We start from the raw sequence: 15,391 nt of genomic DNA, 5'->3' as shown, positions 1-15,391 counted from the left end.
AGCACCTTCGTCAATGACAGTTCTATGTATACCTTTACCTTTCAAAAAAATTTGCACTTGAAATGGAAGCTGGTGGGAAAGGGGAGGTTTACAATTTTCCATGTCGAAAATTGCAAGCATGGAATCCTGTGGGTCGATACCATCAATAGCAGAAAGCAAAGCTTTACTTTGTGTTGGGCATATTTTTAATACTTCGAGCGCTGACATAGTCGACGACGCTTGTGCCAAGTCTTCTACAATGCTGTAGTTTTGGGCGGCACGTGCAGATGTATTGTGCGTTGTGCATCGAAGTGCCCCTTTGGGGGGGAAAATTACAAGGTCAGTAACTGGCCATTCGATATGAAAATCGTTGGGCAGCGGTGGCTTTTGACTTGAGGAAGGTTCCTCTGCATGAGTGACAGGAGCTCCATAGGATTTGGCTCTTTTTTGTAGATCTACCGTTTCAAAGGTCTAAACGCTAGAAGATCCTTCACTAGCTAAAGGATGTTGCGAACCACCATTGCCCCCTTGCAGGGGTTGGGGTTGGTTTGCGATAAGGTTTTGCTGCTGCTGAGTGGGGAAAGGATTATTAAGGACAACGGGGGTCCTACCAGTATCCTTTTTAGCAATGTATTCTGTGCATTCCTGAAGACGCGGGCAGCGATAGGTCATGTGGTCTTCAACACAGATTTTGCAAGGGAATCTGACGGGTTTATCCTTTCCATCATTAGGAGGTGCAATGGCCTTCTATTTTGGGTTTTACTGCTTTGTTGACTGCTCCTCAGAAGGAGTGATCTTTTTCTTATTTTTCTTATTCTTACCACCAGGTTTTTGCGTAGATTGCACAGAGTTTATCGCGATGGTAGGAAGAGCAGTCGATTTGGCAGAGGGGTCCACTGAAATTTGGGAAATGTGACCGCTGAGTTGTTTTACAGCAGCCCCAGAGGTTGCACCGATAATCCCATCGGCATGTGCTCCGGGGTGCTGAGTAGCAGAAACATTGGAGTTACAAGGGGCATTGGGGATTACATCATAAAGAGTGCCAGATTGTGAATATATCAGATCTAAGTGCTGGGCACGACGTATGGATTGGTCTTTTGTGACCACACCACCTAAAGCGACATCTTTAGCGATTTGTGGGAGTAGGGACTTGCAGAACTAGTTCACTAAGAGATAGTCTGGGAGGGGAGATTTGACTAACCTCCGCCTACATCTCCATTCATGTATATGATCAGAGATGTGGGTGGCGGTATCCTAACGTAATGAAGTGAGGAGCTCTGTCCTAGTCTCACAGCGAATGGGTAGCTAGAAGTGCTTTAAGAATTTCGTCGCTAGAGCATCGAAGGTATTTATTGATGCACGTGGTAACTCAATGTACACTTAGCTACGTTGCTAGTGAGGGTGCAGGGAAAAAGACATAATTGGACACTATCGTCCACCATGGAGTTGGAAACACACCAAAAATGATAGGTGGTGATATGGGTGCCCGAATCCTCCCCTTGTTTCCCTTCGAACTTGGGGATGTCTGTTGGAATTTTATACGGGATCGACGACCGAAGTAAGTTGTGATAGATGGGGTCATTTGTAAGTTTGTACAAGTCGGGGATATCCAACGTTGCCAAGAAAGGTAGAGTGTGTGGTGCCCCCGACTCGGACCAAGGCGATGACATATGACTTGAGGATCCTTGCGGTCCTCCCATCGTTTGAGTCCCAATATTATACATAGGCTACGTGGTATAGTAGTTGCCTTGGGGTATGGCGTTGTAGTGTGGATTTCCATGGGGAATGTGATGTTGGGGTATAGAATTGCCCCCAGGATAAGTAGTGCCCCCTTGAATCAATTGAATTTGTGAGTAGGGTGCCCCCATGGATTGGTGGGGACCTCCTTGAGGATTCCCACGCACCACAAAGCTAACCATATATCCTTGATTGACATAAGGAACGCTCATGTCAATCAATGACTGACCATGCATACTTGAGAATGGAGGGGGAACTGTTACGTTCCCGACTGGTATGTGCATATTGGGAACAAGTATCTAGGGGTTTGAATTGTACAATGGTTGCCGACCATATTGTTGGTGGATGGGAACCACGCAATGTTATCGGGAAAACTAGTGTCCATTCAGAGCTGCCAGTCCCACTAAGACAGGTAGCTATCTTAGAAACAAACAGATTAAAGTTACTTATGTTTTCCTTTATGAGAGATAGATGAGAGAGAAGCAGAGAGCACCAACCTCAGTCTTTCGCTAGTCTCCTTGCTTGTTTCCTCTCTCCTTTGATAGAGCTTTCACCACTCCTTTCTCACTTGTCCCGCTTCAAAGAACACCTGTAGAGTCAAGGCAGCAAAATACCATCAAAGCATAGAGATATATAACCATAAATAATGTAGGATAAGATGTACATTAACCATATAAATGCATACACAAACAAGATTCAGAGATATACAAGCATATGGAGGAAAATTCAAATATCTTGATTGATAGAAGTAGTAGAAGAGAGGATTACAACTAGGCTGTCTGATCCAGCATCATCCTCCCAGCATGAAAGCCCTCTTCACCTCATACAAAGCAAGATCACCCAACAATGTCTTCAAAGAGAAACCAACAACACTTCCTTGCAAATTACAAAATTCCAGCCTCTAGATCTCTTGGATGAGGGATCCATATATAGATGTTTACAGGAGAGTGAGTCAGCTTCTAGGATTTTTATTAGTGTCATTTCACTGATAGTTCTTGGTTCCACTTGGAGATTTCAGATCTCCTACTCATCCCTAGGCGAATTCAGAGAGGCAAGTGTCATATGAGTAGTTTCTAGAAGAATCTCCAGGTTTCCACCTAGCAAATTGTTTCTGCCATTTGTCTACTCTCACTCATCGCACCCTACAGAAGGGATTTCCAGTATGCATCGCACCCCTCGTGTGTAATAGGTGAGATGCATCGCACCCTATGCATGGAGCAGTCTGTATGGTCCTATTTTGACAAGTTCTGAGTAGTTTTTCATGGAGAACTTATGTGAGATGATGTAATCAGCTGACCTTGTTCCTTTAGGGTATGAAACAACACTTTTAGGGGTTTAGAAGTCCTTGGTTTATGGACATATGTGATTGGGGTTGCAGTGCCCAAATATGTCTATAACATTTGCCCCCTAAAGCATGAGGCTGTAAATATTTTGATGTCGGGTGAAATGCTTTATAATGAGGATCTGAGGTTTTTCGAACTGGAAGGTTACCTGTAATAAGATACAACACAACACATTATCTTCATAATATTTTCATGATGTAGCTGAGGCGGGCATTCCCATGCTCAATTTTATAAATTCATTTTCATGTACATAAGACAGACAATCATCTGTGTGGCAGACTGATGATTCTGGTAGAGCCATCATCCTTTAGTTTGGATGATTATCTATGCAGCAATGATGTACATTTGATGTCTTTATTTTCCTGAATATATTGCAGCCCAGATGGATGAAACTAGATCCAGGGTCTTCAAACTCGTTCAATCCTCGCCCGTAGTACAAGTCAATCCATGTGAAAAGATGTTTTAATGTCAAACACGGAAAAACATCGCCTGATTACTAGCCAATGATGTAAGCTGTTAACATGCGTGAGAGGAATCACTGATAATGATGATGACCCTAAAGGTATTGCAGTACAATTCACGTGGTGTGAATACATGAGCTGATGTCGAACACAACGTAAAATCTTTCAGTCAAAGGCCATTGATGTAAACCTGTCGCCGGAAGTGAGAAAATTGCCATTGAGGCATGCAAGCTTCAAAGTACTGAAAGGGTTTTCCCTAAGTCAACTTCTTGGATAATGAGCTGATGTCGACAAGAAGTGACCCGTCATAGGAGGGCCTTAATGAATCCCACATCTATGACACAGAACGGAGCAAATGATTTAGTGGAGGTGAAAACGATCTGATGATACATGGTTCAGGGTGGCGGTCATTAAAAAATGGAGAGTGAAGGTATTGTAGTGGATGAGACGTTGGCTAGGTTGGTGAATTCTCTCAGTGACTTCTCTTGAACACATAGGCGACACTAAAATGGATTGGTAGTGTTGACCCCAAGGTGGATGGTACGGTGGACCAATGGTGATATGACCGGTGAACGGAATAACCAAACCCGACTCAATCATGGTGACGGAGTGAAAGTGTCATGTTCAAGAGCGACCTGCTACCAATGAAGCTATTCAAGTTTTCTTCCCTTTTTCCCCAGTCATTGTTGACTAGTACCTCTTTATTTTTGTCAAGCTTGAGGAGGATAACATATGCTTGTTCTATAATTTTCCCTTCGGGAAAACCTGTCACTATGTTTTAACAAGCCTAGCAACAGTGAAACTCGCTCTTGTCTGCATGGACAAGTTTGTCGCTATTGTTTTAACGAGTTTAACGACAAAGATAACTCAGTACTTTTCAATTTTAGAGAGTCTAAAAGGGACGAAAAGGCAACTCCAGTGGTACTTTTTTGTAATGTAATCCCTTAAGTCTGAAAAAATGTAAAATAATACGAAAGGGATGACTTTTTGATAGTTTTAATGAGCCGAACAAGACAAGCGCTAGATCGTTTTGTGTAATAATCCCTCAGGCCCAAAAAGATTAAAATCTAGAGGAGGGATGGCACTTCCGGTCGCTTTAACGAGCTGGAGAGGCCAACTGCTCAACAATCTTTTCATATTTTACGAGTCATATGAAAAGAGCTTAAAGGAGACTCATTTTTTGAGGAACGAGTGATGTTTTGGATAGAAACTTGTTCTAGGTAAGGTTTGGAACTTTTCAATCACGACAGTGTAAAGAAGGTAGATAATGGAATCACTCATTGCAGTTGTTCCTCAAAAGGGTAAACAATCAAATGGAGGCGTATGATTGGCTAAAAAAGAGTGGAGGTGACGGTAAGAACACGACCAAGGTTCAAAAGCCTATAGTCATGCGATCAAAATGGTTATTTACAAGAGGTGGGGTTCATTTTTTAATGAGCTTAAACTCTATGGGAACACTTGCTCACTGCTAGGTTTATTTTTTGACGAGCTTGAACTTCGCATAAAACTGCTCATGGCAAGGTTTATTTTTTAACGAGCTTGAACTTTGCGTAAAATTGCTCGTGCCAATCGTATAATAAGGATGTCTCATCAGTAGGTTCATTTTTTAGGGAGCTTGCCCCATGCGAAACTTTGCTCCTGAGCCTTTTGTATGCAAGCTAGGGATGACCAACTACTATCATAGGGGTTAAATAACTACTAAGGTTAAGTAGGATAGCTTCTCAGTGGGAAACATCTCCTTTACTTTGCCTTTTCCGTTGGTCCCAGAAAAGGTGAATGGTGGATTAGACCAATCGCCTAACTTGAGCAATTGAAGTTAGTAAAACTACGGGGTTAGAGTTACGGTGGTCACTTTTTACTTGCATACGAAAAGGTTTGCATGCCCCCAGGTATAAAGTAGATTTTCTAGGTCACCATATGGAAGTTCTCGCATTAGTGAGATTGTTCCATCCGTGTCGCAGACAAAACCTTCCTTGGCGATGTCCATCAAAATGGACAAAGGTGACTGTTGTCAGTCCCAATCACATAACCTTTGACAGGAGAATCTTTTTCCAGTCCAAATCCACTTTCCTAAATGGACAGGGGTATCAGACTAGTCATATTCCTACGCGGAAACCTATCTTATATTTGGGGTTTTCCTGCCGAAGCAAACTAGGGCGCATGCCTCCTGGGTTTCATTCATGATCACCAAATCACTCGCGATCATCAGGTGGACGAACTGGAGATTGATTAGACAATCCTTGTTCAAAAAGACCAGTTAGGGATGGAATTTGACTAATAGTTGTGTTTGAACCAGGGAATGAAAGCTGGTCAACTAGGTGGACCACTCTGCCTCCATGTGGAAAACACATCACTCGGAAGAGTGAGGAAACGATAGCTCTCATACTATAAATGTAGTCATGCCCAAGGAGTAGATTGTGATCTAGAGGTCCTTGGACTGCCATCATGTTTAGATAAATGGTTTTCCTTCTCAAAGTTATAGGCAAATTTGGAAGGATCCCTAATGGTTGACAGGTTCCTTTGTTGAAGCCTGTCAGATTTCGAATCTCAGACAGAAGCGATGGCAAACCAAGCGATTTCCAAGCAGTTGAGGAAATGATACTCACAAAAGCCTCTTCATCTATGATAGTACCAACCATGATAATTCTATAAGCTTGTACTATGATTCAGAATGGTACATTAGATGGTAGGTGGGGTCTCCCTAGTAGATTCCAATCGAAGGAAATGACTAGATTGCTTGGAGGTGGGACCGAATAAACGGTCGGATAAGTCTCTGACGAACTTCCTTCCTGTGGTAAAGGAATGGGTAGATTTCCCCCATGTTCATCAGAGTCTGTGTTTACGAAGAGAATTTGAACGGTGTCATTCTCATTCTCTTTGGTGATAGTATCATCTGAAGGTGGACCCTCTGAAGGCAAGATTGGGTTAACTACCGTCTCGACTTGTTGACTTTGGTCCGGTGTGGACTCAGAGGGTTTATCTTCAATGATAGGTGCTTCGACCGACAACAATGCTGTGTTAGTCAGGTTTTCAACTAGCGATCGACTCGGCAAGAGTTTCTTGTATCCAGGAGGAAGTTGCTGCGGTGATGCAGGACGATTATCGAAGACTCTTTTAGCTTCATCTAGGAAGGGACAGCAGTGGAGGGCAAGATCGCCTTCACATAGTTTGCAAGGAAATTTGTATCTTCCTTTTTGTCCATTGACTTCGTTTTCACTAGTTGACGGTGTGCTATCAACATGATTGTCAGCGGTTGAAGACACCAGATTGTGCAAATGGGAAGACCAGTCCCTCAAGATCCATGGGATGCAGGGACAATCTTGATGATAGTGGTCTCCCTTGCAAATGACACATGGAGATTTAGGTTTGGAAGGTGCAGTGTGTGGATTTTCACCAAACGATGCACGGTTGCCCCCTTTCATCATTGGATTCTTCTTCTTCTTCTTCTCCTTCCCTTTCTTCTTCTTCTTAGTTACTTGGTTTTTAGCATTACTAGCTTGACCAAGTAAAGAGGAAGAAGGAGAGGGAGAAAAGTAGAAGGTGGGGGAACAACTTCATCTGGTTGTTGATTTGATTGCTGAGGAATTGCGGTGTTTTGAACAACAGAGGTTGAGAAAAGCCATACTGGCAAGCCAATTGTGAGTCCTGGAAGGGACAATGTGGCCATGTGTGGAGCACCAACATCCCCCCAAGAGGAGAAGGGACCAAGATTTCCCGCAAGGGGAAATCCTTGATTGGTAGACTCCATTTCTCAACCTAAAGACCAACGAGGGAACAATGACGTTATTTCGATTAAAATAAATTTTATGATGCTTTGACACAGCTTGCTTTTTCAATTTTTAAGAGTCGAGAAAAAGCTAAAGATGACTCTAGTCGCCTTCAATTTTTAATGAGCCTGAAGTGACAAGTTCTCAGATGGATCTCTTCTTTTAAGGAGTCTGAAAAGGAACGAAAGTGACTACTCTAGAAATCTAGACAGAGGGGTTACCAAACCAATCACAAAACTACAGAATACCTTTTATGGTACGACGGTCAATCTTCCCGAATGCTGTGTTCAATGCATTGCGATTGATAGGGCGGAAGACACAGCTTCCTAAGGATAAAGGATGTAGCCTATTGTGGTCTCCAAATATATACTCGACGGTACGTGGGAGCACAAGTCTGTACTGGCACTTGTCGTCTCAAAGAGGAGGAATCACCCAACCTACGATGAAAGCGATAGTTACCAAGCTTTACGATGCCGGAATACGTCTCTAGCCTAGACATCTAAATGTTGAGCATTAGGTTCCAAAGCATTTTTATGTTCATTGAGGTTTATTTTACAGTTGATATTTCTTAAGAAGTTTTCCTTTAAGGTTCACCGCGTGATGTAGATATACAATTCCTAAATATGCAATCTAAGATGATAAACAATCGTTTACTCTCTTTTTGCAATGAAAATCCTAGCTACTAAGGAAAGAGAAATGAAATTCTTTCAACATAGAGCAGAGAGCACACACTAAGATGCACTGTCCTAAATCAATTTCCACAAGCAGTCCAAATGAAAATGCACATGCATGTATTTTTTTTTCGCTTTCTTAATGTATGAATGACAAAAAGAATGCTAAGTACAGATCTGAACTATTCTTCTTTCAAAGCGACAGTACTAACAATTTTCTTTTCAAAAAATGAAAGTAAAGCCAAGACGACACTTTGCAATTTTGAATTCAAAATTGCTTTCGACACTTGAAATACTAATGATTCAAATCAAATACAATGGTAAAAGTGTAATTGACTATCAAAAAGAGGAATGCTTTGTGACACTCTTTTTCTTGACTGAAAACGACACTTGAGACACTTTCAAATCAAAATACGACAGTTCGATTAAGCTACTGTTTGCAAAGGAGAATTGTAAATGATGAAAAATATGTAAAAAAACATTCACAATTCATTCTGATGGAGGTTGAATAATGCAAAGGAATATGGTTTCAACAGTGATATACTGATCACAGACCGCAAAACTACTGAATAAAGCTGAAGACAATGAAGAAAAAAACAAAATCTGGAGGCAGAAACAGTCTCATCTGATCATCGCACCTGTACCACAGGGAAACAAGGATGCATCTCACCTGCAACACATGGGAGGTGTGATGCATCCAGACTACTAATGAGAGACAGTGCGATGGTCTAGGAATGAGACTGAGCTTGGTCTTTGCTCACAGTTTGCAGCCAAGTTCAAGGGTTTAGGGTGAGCTAATGATAGGCAGTGAACACAAAGTATAGGGGCTGATCTAATGAGGTTATTTGAGCTACCACTAGGGAACTTAGGATGTTTACAAGCTAGATGTTCAGCTCATAAACCAACCCAGAGATTAACTAAGGCAACGTTGATCTACTTTGCAGTTGCATAGCAAAAGTAGTTTGAAGGCTAGCTGTCTTAACTTCAGGCTCCGTCTGTGGTTTATAAAGCAAACAACAGTAATGAAACAAACAAACTATTCGTTCCCCAACGGAGTCACCATTTCGTTATCGGGAAAACTAATGTCCATTCAGAGATGCTAGTGCCACTAAGACGGGTAGCTATCTTAGAAACAAACAGATTAAAGTTACTTATGTTTTCCTTTTTGAGAGATAGATGAGAGAGAAGCAGAGAGCACCAACCTCAGTCTTTCGCTAGTCTCCTTGCTTGTTTCCTCTCTCCTTTGATAGAGCCTTCACCACTCCTTTCTTGCTTGTCCCACTTCAAAGAACACCTGTAGAGTCAAGGTAGAAAAATACCATCAAAGCATAGAGATCCATAACCATAAATAATGTAGGATCAAATGTACATTAACCATATAAATGCATACACAAACAAGATTCAGAGATATACAAGAATATGGAGGAAAACTCAAATATCTTTATTGATAGAAGTAGTAGAAGAGAGGATTACAACTAGGCTGTCTGATCCAGCATCATCCTCCCAGCATGAAAGCCCTCTTCTCCTCATTCAAAGAAAGATCACCCAACAATGTCTTAAAAGAGAAACCAACAACACTTCCTTGCAAATTACAAAATTCCAGCCTCTGGATCTCTTGGATGAGGGATCCATATATAGATGTTTACAGGAGAGTGAGTCAGCTTCTGGGATTTTGATTAGTGTCATTTCACTGATAGTTCTTGGTTCCACTCGGAGATTTTAGATCTCTTACTCATCCCTGGGCAAATTCAGAGAGGCAAGTGTCATATGAGTAGTTTCTAGAAGATTCTCTGGGTTTCCACCTAGCAAACTGTTTCTGCCATTTGTCTGCTCTTGCTCATCGCACCCTATAGAAGGGCTTTCCAGTATGCATCACACCCTATGCATGGAGCAGTCTGTATGGTCCTGTTTTGACCAGTTCTGAGTAGTTTTTCATGGAGAAATTTTGGGAGATGATGTGATTAGCTGACCTTGTTCCTTTAGGGTATGAAACAACACTTTTAGGGGTTTAGAAGCCCTTGGTTTATGGACATATGTGATTGGGGTTGCAGTGCCCAAATATGTCTATAACACGCTAATAGTGCTATATTGAACGTTATAAGGAGCATTTTATGTAGCACTTGTCGAAGGTATACAGTTTGACACTAAAGGGGTGGAACTTGACATCGGCTGGGTTCCACTTGTGGAGGGTGTCATGTGAGTTTTTGTACTTGGGACAAATGGGATAGCGGGGTTGTCCATAAACGGTGTGGTGGTGACTATTGACTGGGGAAGTGGTGGAGGACGAAAAGTGTCCACAAAGTTCCACGATCCGTTAGTTGTTGACGAGATGGATGGAAATGTTCCAACTAAAGAGACAAGGAGTACAGGTGCCATGGGAACCAAGAGTGGGTCCAACGGATTTGTGAGTGGAGGGTTAAAGGGAGGAAGAAATCCTTCAGTAAAGAAATCCTCTAGCAAATTTGGATTGTCGGTTGTCCAAACAGATTCCATGTGAGATCTAGGAGACTGATTCCCCGAAGATGGGGAATCCGGTTCACTAGAGCTCAGCGGATCTTCCACAGAGAGTGGAGGAATTCCTAACAATCATCTAGATTGACGACAAGGGATGGATGTAGCCACGGTGACCATTAATTTTTATCAATAAATTTTATCACAATATTTGTTAAAGTCTCAATGAGACCACATGGGTACCTAAAAACTATAAAAATACTCTAAGTTGATCAATCAACAAACAGAGGGAAATGACCCTGTCTGATAAGAACCACTCATTGGAGATGAAACCCAGTATCACAATGAATACAGAGAGGGTTGGCCAAATGTACAATTACGGTTACTCTAGAGCTTTGCCCGAACCTCAGATTGAGGGGCCAAGTACTCTTGTGAAGACGAGCACTCTCCCAAAAACTGAAGACAGAGTAGGTCCGTCTGTGTTCGGTACCACGGAAGCCTGCCCAGTCACCTTGTGTAAGTCCCTAAAAGCTTGGCCACTAAGGATACCTCATATCACAGAAACTACTGGGGGGGCCATAGTCACAGAAAGTACGCTGTGTGGGCAGGATACCTGAGTCCAAAATCCCTGAAGGATCCCCAATACATAGAATACCCAAAGGAGTTGCAAGCGAAGGCGGGCTACCTTCACTTACAGTTTGATGTTGTCTCGTATTTAGCTCTGCTTTGACTGGAGTGGTCCTGGTAGTATGAGTGCAGAAGGAATTTTCTCTCTTTTAATGACACTAGTTTTGGTTTTTGATCTTGGGCAGTTTACTCACACTGCCTATCCCGAGATCTTAGCTTGAAATAATGTTTGTTTGCTCAATAAAGAGTTGTTGATTGATTTTAGGTAAATTTTATGTGTACTTTTTTTAGTGTCTTCGGTAGGGGAGTTGACGTATGAAATGTGATGGGAATCTGACTCAAAAATCATGCACAAGACAATGCTTTAAAAAATATTCAATTCGATGAAAACAAGATGTATTCTACAGGTGAGAGTCTTTCACATATTCATTTTTGTTCCATGCATCCTAGTCATTATAACACATGCATAACCAACAGAAATCTTTCCAATTCTTTCCTAACAACTATTTGAAACCAAATTAAAGTAGATTTTAACCAGCTAAACAGAAGAATGAATAAAAAATGTGTATATTTCTTTCATAAAAAATTTTTAAGAAAGAAAAAAAACTTATTTCCTAAAAAAAATTTCTTTCAGGACACCGATCTTGCTAATAAAATGCGGTTGTAGACCCTCTTTCAGTCCATGAGCAGGCTTCCTATCCCCTTGAGTTTGTAGACACAGCTGTGTATCAAGATTTAAGGGACTAATGTTCTGTAGTAGTGGCCACAGAGAGTTACTGGATCCACTAACTCTCTGTTTGTGTAGACAAAGAGATTTATAAAGCACTGTTTAGTCTGCTAACCTGCATTAGTGTGGGAAAACATCTCAAAATAGGGTCTTTTAGATCAGATTCAAGGAAAAATATATGAAGGAAGAATGCAACAAGGTTTTGGTGGGTCAAAAAGGGAATGCAATAGTATAGGGAGGTCTTAGAAGGAGGAGAAAACTGAGAACTGTCCGAGTAAACCGGGAACTAGATGTATAGTCCCAGCGGAGTCGCCAATTCTGTTATAGGATAAAATGCACGGTGTATGGAGAATGGAGATACCCTCAAGGGTCTTCTCGGGACCCTTGGAAGACTGTAAGATTATCTGCAACTGTCACAAAGTTACATGCATGTCCATAAACATTAACTAACTATCAAAGCAAAACAGATGGATTACCTCAAGCCTCCATGTAGATTTGCTGGAGAGCACAATGCAACTAGGTGGAAGTCCCTTGAGCCAGCTCCAGATCAAGTCCTGCACATAGAAGAGACAAACATAATCACAACATACAACCTTGATAACTAATACATGAATACATAAAAGACATCTAGTTACACATAACTAAGATACTCATGCTAAAAGGTATTGGACAAAAAAATAAATGAATGATAGTACCAACACCACGGAGTAGACAGTACATTCGTAGTTCTATATTAACGTTGAAAGAGTGATTACAACCATCTATTGCATCAGCCTTCCCTTACCCCTCTAGCTTCTCTCTCTCTCTCCCTTCTTACCAAATTCTTATGCTTAGATTTGAGTCTATGCTCGATAATCAAGTAAGCTATCCTTTCAAATGATCTCACCTCTATCACCATATCCATAGCTTTGCTTATGTAGCAATTGAGTTAGGGTTGCCAAGTTCCTCCATGAGTTCCTTAGGGTAAAAGCAAAGAAGTTTCCATGCTTTTCAACTCTTTCCCATTTGCCTCCTTCATTAGGATAGAAATCCCCCAAATAGGTCGAACTTGAGATGTTTCCTTGCTTTTCTTGAGTATATTTAAGAGAAAATATCTAGATATTTATAAGTCAATTCGCTCCTTTGACCTTTAGAACTTCATTAGGATCGACTAACGCTGTTCCCGAACTAACAACTAGAGTTAGTAGGGTCACTAACGCACCCTTAGGCTTATAGAGAAGCTTTATAAAGCAGGTTGTCAGTGTATAGCCATAGATAGTGTGGGAACAAGGCATGCGATCTTGGTCTTTGCTTCAGTGTTGGGCAGCGGATCCCCCGTGTAATGGTTTTGGGGCTTAAAGTCGACAATTTTGGGTAAAAGTATGGTAAAGGCTCCACGAAGGGTGCGAAGCAAAAATTGTAATGAGTCAAGTCAAAGGGTTGTTCGCCCGAAGATAATGTAAGAAAATAGAAAGTAAGTCGGCCTGGCCATGGTTCGCGGACCATGGGAATGTATAAATAGAGCATGGCGTTAAGGTTAGAAGGCAATTTTTGGTTTTGATCTTGAATGTTATGGGTTTATGAAGGAAATATTCTCTTTGCGTCTGTAAGTCCGAGTCAAGGGTGTTGGTAGATAGATAGAGGCTTTATAGCTGTGTGCACAGAGGCCTGGTAGAGTCCGCAGCTGTGTGCACGGACCCCTACAGCTGAGTGCATAGGGCGGATCTGGTTGTACTGAACAGGAAATAAATAAAGATAAGAGTTTCTGAATCATTGTGTGTTTTATCATGGATCTATCTATTTGCTTACGGTATGAATTTATGCATATTTATGATTGCGCGCATTGGTTATTATTGTTAAATGTTTGCTTAAAGACTGTAAGAAGGATATCAGATCTATAATAAACTCATTAATAATAAAGCGCATTGGCACGGATCTATGAAGAAGCCTGACAACAGTGCAGAGTGTCACGAGGGTGCAGATTGGTTCGCGACCCCTCTAGTCCTCATCAAGACATTCCTAGGGTGCGGAAACTTGGTTCCAGCAGCCTCCCCTAATACCTTGGGTGAGACTTCAGTTCGCACTCCGCAGATTGTTGCCGAAAGGGTCGGTAGTGCGGGATTTGTTTGGCTAAACACTTTTGAACCTGGGTCAGGCCCTAACAAGCCAACAAATGGTTCCGTTGCCGGGACTGGGATCTGCCTAAGGGATGTCTGATGTTGGAACACTGGAACCCTATGAAGAAAGAACTTGAAGATTGGTTGGATTAGAAGTTTCACGATTTCATGGTACAGGAAAATAGAAATCAGAAGATATTTGAGGAGAGGTGGATGGATTGCTACATATACACAGAAATCCACGAGATCTTATTCGCGTCCTTTTTGACAGAACTGTATTAGTGGATTGCGAGGCTAGCTGACAGTGAGGGAAGGTGCAGATTGGAACAACCCATCGTGTGGACTCCAGAGTTGGTATGCCAACTAGAGGTATTTGAAGATAAAATCGCGTGGGCAGTAGATCACTGGTTGGATCGGATAATAGGAGGGTTTGTCACTGAGTTCACGATAAACACAACTGTGAGCTACAACGAAGCAGAGCGACATTTTCTCAAGGGACCGCGAGGTAAGTACATCAAATTGTTGAATACCTAGATTAAAATGATGTTATGTGAAAAATGGGTGATGTGCATCCATTGATGTTTGGGGTAATGTGGAGCGAAAGAGGCTACCGAGGGACCGAAGGATTAGAGTACAGTACCCTGATTTCACTTTTGCGAGAAAGCGAGGAGGAGCTTGCGGGGTTCTCTCCGAGAAGTGCAGTTCGATTGATAAAGCAGTGCATTCCACTGATACCACTGCCATCCACAACATCACCCACTTCGCCTACATCAACTCCATCTTCACCTACTCCACCTCCACCACCGAGGGTTGGAATGGCGAGTGCGATCAAGTTGCCTATATTTGGAGGCATAGGAAATGAGGAACCAGAATAGTTCTGGTTCATAGTAAAGTTAGTATGGGAAGCCCAAGGCATTACAGATGATAACATAAAAAGGGCTACCTTGGTAAGCGCGCTGCAAGATCACGTGTTCACGTGGTATATAAAGTACTCTAGCGATCCCCTGAATGTGGGAATAACGGAAATCTAGGATGCATTGAACAAAGAATCTAGCTAGTCAAAATCGGAGACACAGTCAATCATTGGGTTCAAAGAAATCGTGATGCTGCCAGGTAAAACCCCTTGCGATTTGGATCAGAGACTGAAGAGTACGATCCGCGAGGCTAACATGATGCTGATAGATGTGCAGCACCGCACGTGGTTTGTGGTGTCTTTGACACCACATTTGAGGATGGCACTGTCACAGAAAAAGATCTCACCCAGGCTGAAGCATTAGAGATAGCAATGAGGTTGCATGAAACTCCAATACAGGATCCTGGGTTGGGAGTTTAGCAAATCCACGTGCAACTACAAAACCTATGCTTGGAAATGCAAATCCTGAAGCAAGATAGGGCGCCCCGACTAGAGGCGCGTGAAGAAGTGTGGTGTATCAAATGCAAAGGCCAAGGTCACGACAAGGATCACTGCCCTGTATTCGCGAACTATCTGGCGGGAGGAGGGCCGATGCCATTAAGACTGGAGGTACAAGCAG

The sequence above is a fragment of the Pinus tabuliformis genome, chromosome 3_2, assembly GCF_031772625.1.
Source record: "Pinus tabuliformis cultivar Carrire ecotype Pingquan chromosome 3_2, CPIR1, whole genome shotgun sequence".
NCBI classification, from domain to species: Eukaryota; Viridiplantae; Streptophyta; class Pinopsida; order Pinales; family Pinaceae; genus Pinus; species Pinus tabuliformis.
This window is presented reverse-complemented; position numbering follows the sequence as displayed.